The sequence below is a fragment of the Nannospalax galili genome, unplaced genomic scaffold (assembly GCF_000622305.1).
Source record: "Nannospalax galili isolate Female #2095 unplaced genomic scaffold, S.galili_v1.0 scaffold596, whole genome shotgun sequence".
Taxonomy (NCBI): domain Eukaryota; kingdom Metazoa; phylum Chordata; class Mammalia; order Rodentia; family Spalacidae; genus Nannospalax; species Nannospalax galili.
In genome coordinates, this window is record NW_008340140.1 from 434586 (window position 1) to 441186 (window position 6601).

Below are 6601 nucleotides of genomic sequence, written 5' to 3' on the forward strand. Positions count from 1 at the left end.
GACACATTCTCACATGCCTGTTGGGCTACCGTTCATACAGGAGAGATGTCTAAACATCCTCAGTCTCATTTTCTCCAGTGCTTTGCTATGTTGGGATTGCCCCAAAGAATTAAAACTGATAATGGACCATGTTTTGTGAGTAAAAATTTACAAGATTTCTTTTCACTTTGGGGAATTCAACACAATACAGGAATTCCCTACATTCCCCAAGGTCAAGCCATTGTAGAACACAACCATCAAAACTTAAAACTTCAATTAAAAAAACAAAAAGGGGGAATGAGCCCCCACCAACAGTTGGGTACGGCCTTATTCACTATTAATATTCTTAATTTTCAAAAAAATCAGTTGGAATCCCGGTTTCAGAAGCATTGGGGATGACAGGAGCAGAGACCTCAGGTACAGGTAAGGTGGAAGGATCCCATTACGGGGCAATGGAGAGGCTCAGATCCATTGCTAACCATGGGTCAAGGCTTTGGCTGTGTCTACCCTACAGGAGATTCAAACCCCATATGGGTGCCTGTGAGAAACCTTAAGTGGGTAGGCCAGGATCCGACTGACTAGCATGATGGTCCATAGACAATAGTTCATGAGAAAAAATTCCTCTCTTTACTTATATCCATCTAAGGTGAAGGACCCAGTTCCTTGGCTTCATTGCCAGTCAGCCTCTTTGCCTATAGCCATCTCTCCTCAGGGAGCCATCTATGAGATGGGTAACCCATGAAATAAAGTCAGTCCGGCCTTATAAAATAAAAATGAAAGGGGGAGACGTGGGGACCTAAAGGCCCTGCCTTGCCAAGATGGCACCGAGAGGAAGTTACTGGGGCACGGCCTGACTTGTTTTGAAGATCATAGGATTGGATGCCTCCATAAGCTTTCATGGGCTCCTGCCTGCATGTATGCATTGACCTTTAAGCTGACTGGAGAACTATGAGGGGTGGGGGAATTATAAGCACCCTGCCCTGCTGCAATAAATGAGTTCCTGCTTGACTAGACTCCCTGTTGCATCTGATTGTTCCTGGTGCTGGGGGTGGCAGGGGCTGGTGAATGGCACACTTACTCATCCCCAGTCATCCTTGTGTGGGGGTCGCAGGCTTGAACCCCCCGCACCTCTAGTTGAAGCTTTGGTAGGGACTTCTCTGGTTTATCAGGAAGAAGAGGCCCCAGGGATAGGATGAACCTTAGTTTTTTGACATTGGATAATTCTAAGTGTGACGACAACCCCTGAAGGCATTGGCGTTTGCTACCCTTACTTGGTCCTCATCCAATATTGATTGAATAGTGTATAGGACAAAGAACTTTTGGGAAAATAAATGATAGAAAAGGGGGTAGAATAGAAACAAAAAGGGAAAAAAGAGAGAGTGAAATACAGCCACAAAGGGTAATGTTAAAAAATGGCACACACCTTAAAAGGCAAATTTTGTTTTAAATCTAGTTCAACAAGATCCTTCATTAGCTTTGTTTTCTTTGCAAAAACTCCACAAACCATGGCACAAAGTCCTATGAATTCATTTTTGTTTCAGTCAGGAAATATTGGACCCAGACCAGAAGTGGTTCAGCTCAGTCAATCTCCCAAACACCAGCTGCCTAAGTGATGAGTTGGTCTATCCTAGATGAGTTATTTAGCCAACAGACAGATGGCCAGGAAAGTCCAGTAGGTTGGCACAGGTTCCATCATTTCAGGAGGCTCTTGGCCAAATAACCAGAAGCCAGAGCCCACCATCTTGGATCTGCTTTTGAAATCCTACAGGTACCCAATTAGCAACAGAGGACAAAGTAAGGTGGGATTTGCTTTGTTGAGTACACAGCCCACTGAAAAATAGCTATTCTCAGAACCCCAGTGGCAGATCAGAAAGAAGCTGAGCTGGTAGTTTGGCCCAAACCAAAACAGTCGTAACCCAGCATGAGGGACGTGAAGACAGAAAACAGCTGTGAAAATGGGTGTCCAGGGAAAGAAAGGGCTACTTACAGCAATTTTTTCCAGAAGCATATTAAATTTCCAAATAAAGAAGTATGGCTTATTACATATTATAAATAGAATTAGAGAGAACATAAGTTAATTTACAAAACTATCTAGTGTTATAATTGGAAATACAGTTAAAAATGTAGCCCAAGTTAGAATCTGTGTTATGACATTTTTTTGGTTATTTTAACCATTATTTAAGGTGCCTGTACTATGTATCAGGGCCTCTTCTGGGGAGTTGATTTACAGTGAAAGACTCTACCTCATGTTGCCTACAGTGCATGGGAAAAGATACTTGGCAGTCAAGTAACAAGATAAATGTATGTGACATCAAAGTGACAGGAGGCATGAGAAGCTTTGAGAAGGGCCATAGGGGGATTTAACTACCTTACATTTAATTATGTATTACTTATGTATTTAATCTATCTGTCCTCTATCTATCTATCTATCTATCTATCTATCTATCTATCTATCATCTATCTATCATCTATCTATCTATTTAGTGTGTATGTATATGAGGTATGTGTGTGTGTATGCTTGTGTGTGTGAATATGGGTGCACACTTATCACAGTGTATGTGTGGAGGTCAGAGGACAACTTTTAAGAGTGGGTTTTCTCCTTCTACTGTGCGTTCTGGGGATCAAACTAAGGTCACCAAACTTATACAAGAGCTTTTACCCACTGAGCCACATGCCTGGACTGGTAAGATTATTTTCTATAAATTTAATAATCTTTAATAAATAATCTCCTCCATCATTACATCTGTCATCTATCTATTATATGTTCATCCGCCGCATTTGTTTATGGTCAATAATTCTTTTATTTAAAAGTCTGTGGGCTGGGTCTGGTGATACATGCCTATAATCCCAGCTACCTGGGAAACTGAGGCAGGAGGAACATAGATTCATATCCTGCCTGGGTTATAGAGTGAGTTCAAGGTCAAATTGAACAATTTAATGAAATCGTGTTTCAAGATTAAAATTTTAAAAAGGAGGGCTAGAGATACGACTCGGTGGAAGAGTGCTTGCCTAGTGTGCCCGAGGCCTCACGTTCAGTCCTCAGTAATGGAAAATATCCCAAATAAAACGAAACCAAAATCATTCTGTGATGACCAGCCTGTCTCCTTTCTCTGTCAGAACTTCAGTTCTTGGGTTTGATGCTATCAACTGACAAATAAATTGTTTTGAACATGCTGGAAGCCCATTCCATTTTCGTGTGAAGTTTTCTCATGTGGATGATGGGAAAGAGGTTTGGACATGATGATACATGCCTTGCAATGAAACCCAGCCCTGCCACTTACTAGATGAGGATCTTAGGCAGCTGCCTCTCAGACTCCATCTACCTGCCTGTAAGATGGGACTGGTGTCTTTCTACTAGAGTGATGGTCATTCAGTGTGAGCAGCTGTCAGCCAATGAAGTGCCTCCAGACAAAACCAATCAGGGAGTTCTGAGTTTCACTGTGTTCCAGGGTTAGACTCTAAAGTGAGAGTCAAGGGAAAATTGTCCAGTTTCCTCTCGAAGGCAGTTTACCTTCTTGTGAAGTTCTCTCTGTAGAGGAGCCATGCCTACTGCTCTCTGCCTCAGTCATCTTTTGCCTCAGAGTGGGAACAGATTGCTGGTTCTTCTGCTGAGTGCCAGGTGGTGTGGTCTGCTTGCTTTTGGTGGCTGGGCTGTAGGAAGCTTCCCTCCGTTAAGGACTAGAATTGTCCATGCTGGTACAAGATATTCTTCTGGGAGAGGCTGGGCACACAGTCTCCTGGTTCCCCTCTAGTCATGATGCAGATGGGAGCTCACTGAGCACACTGGTGAGGGGACCCACACACTGGGTGGAAGCTCTTTCTCTTTCATCCCCCAAAACTCACACTGCTGAAGTTAGGGGCTTACAGTTGCCTGGGCCTTCCAGATATAGACCAAGTAAACAGAATGCCTGCTCCTAAGACACCCCTTTCTGGCTCTAGATAACCTGTACATCTAACCACTAGAACGTTTTCTCCCATCCCCACCTGCCTTGCTTTGATTCCTGTGTAATTTCATTCTCTGAGACTCTGCTTCTGTCCAGCTCTGCATTCAGGTGAGACCCAGTAGTTGAAAGATGGGGAAGAGAAGTTGGGGGAATGACCACCTCAGTAAAATGCATCACATAAGCATGAGAATCTGAGTTTGGATCCCCAGAACCCACATAAAATTCCAGGCCTGGTGGCTCCTGTCTATAATCCTGGTGCTAGGGGTATGGGAGGTGAAGCAGGTGGGTTCCTGGAGCTTACTGGCTAGCAAGTTGAGTCAGTGAGCTCTGGGTTCAGTGGGAAGTTCTGTGTAAAAATTAAGTTGTAGGGTACTGGACAGGATGCCAACATTGACCTCTGGCCTTTATATACATATGTGTGTGTGTGTGTGTGTGTGTGTGTGTGTGTGTGTGTACCCGCATGACATGCACGGACGGACACACACACACACACACACACACACACACACCTTAAAGATCTGTGCTTTTTGCTTTATGTCACTGTTTGGTTTTAAAAATCACCCCTCTCTGATCTCCTTTTGAAGTGCTAAACTGGACATTTCCCCTAGAGTACAAATTCTTTTTTTATTTTTCCACAATAAATGCTACATGGGTAATGGAAAAATATACCAAACCAAAACCAGTATATATATATCCATGTCCAAAAAATTAAAGAGGAAGGGAGAAAGAAAGAGAAATTTGGAACCACATTCGATTCCCCGTAGAGTACTCAGAAATCTTCCCAGTACCTCAACTTCATTTCAGAATTTTCTGCAGCGTTCCAGGCCTTCGTCCAGTCAGCTTTGGCTGCCGCCTGGTGTCTAAACCCTGATTCCCTCTCGCTCTTGGGCACGCCTTGTTCCTCTCCACTGTAATGTCTTTGAGATTGAGTTGTGGCAATTGTTTGCCAACAGTTAATGGCCTTTGATATTGGGTACGGTGAGCTGAGGCTCACTTTTACTTTTTATTAGATTCCATAAATTTATGGTAATAATCGCTGCATTTAATTAGCACCTTCTGTATGCCAGGCATTGTGTTTAGAGTTCTGCTTATGTGCTACCCCCATTTAATCCTCCAGCAAGCTATGCACAGAGTGTAATTTTTATGATAGCAATCTTGGCTGAAGGAAAGTTTGTAACTTTCTCCATGGTCATGGCCATAAAGCTAGCAGGAGGTAGCACTGACCCTGAATATGCTTAGGACTAATCAGCCTGACTGCAGATGAACTCTTGCTGGCTGTATCTCACCAGTGGTGTCTACAGACGTAGAGCTTCAGATTCATGTTGGTGCTTGTTCATAAAACAGATCCCTGGTTCAGGGACAAAGCTGTCAACTCAGAATAGGCTCAGAGAGTCTGCCTTGGAGATAAGCCTCTCAGGCAATTTGCACAAGGAGCAGCTATCCATCTGGACCTCACATTTATGCTCTTCTTCTTTCTTCACAGAAAAGAGAAGAGGCTGGGCATGTCTTAGGGGTTTCCTGAGTGCTGAGCATGTTATATAAAGAGCTGCTGACTTGTATCCGAAATACAACCAGGACTTCGATGTGACTCATAAGTTTTACCATTTCCAGTGTAATTTTTCCTCAAATGTCTACTGTGAGTCTTTATACATCTGAGCATCTTCCAAAACACAGAATGAGTAATCTTATATTGGTGAGTTCGATCAATATAACCAAAGAAGGGAAATTGCTGATCTACCTAGGCCGTGTATGAGAAAGAATCTTACTTCTTTTTCTTTCCAAACTTTATGCAGTTTAAATTACGGATTTTAGGGGCCGGAGAGATGGCTCAGCAGTTAAGAACACTGGTTGTTCTTGCAGAAGACCCAGGTTCAAATCCCAGCACCCACATGGCAGCTAACAACTGTCTGTAACTCCAGTCCCAGGGCATCCGACAGGCTCTTCTGACCTCCACGGGCATTGCATGACATGGGTGCACTTACATTGCAGGCAATACACGCATACACATAAAATAAAAATAATTAAAAATTTAAAAAAATTATGGATTTTAATTGTAATTAGAAGATCTGCCCAATATCCCTTTCCTTTTTTTAAAGCAAATGAATTTTCTTAGAATGTGTTTCACAATATAATACATGATTGCTAGGAAAATTCAAATAACAAACATCTGAGGTAAAATTAATAGTCTTTCCCTTCTACTCCCTTCCTCTAAAGTCAAAGCGTTGCTGTCTAATTCTTTCACATTTTCCTTCTTATGTTAGAATGTAAACATTTGTGCATGCTTACAGGGCGCTAACAGAATCACACAATACAATTATTCTATAGTTTGTTCTCTCCCACTTTATCATGTACTGTATGTACTACCTTTCTAAGACTTGACTTTGCTCCACCTCTACCCTGGTTTTCCATAGTTCATGAGAATATGGAATTAGTTCTGTGTGTGATATACTCCTGTGTCTCTAACCAAAATGATTGATAAAGGTTGGGTCTCTGAATTCATATGAGTCTCTTCTCTGGAAGGTTCTGGCACTACCTTTAGGTAGATTTCCTCTGTGTAAATTTTAAAGGTGTCTATTGAAATTTTCTATCAGTGAAAAAAACAATAATGCAGGCCTGCTTTGGGGGAAGGAGGGAGGGAGGGAGGGAGGGAAGGAGAGAGAGAGAGAGAGAGAGAGAGA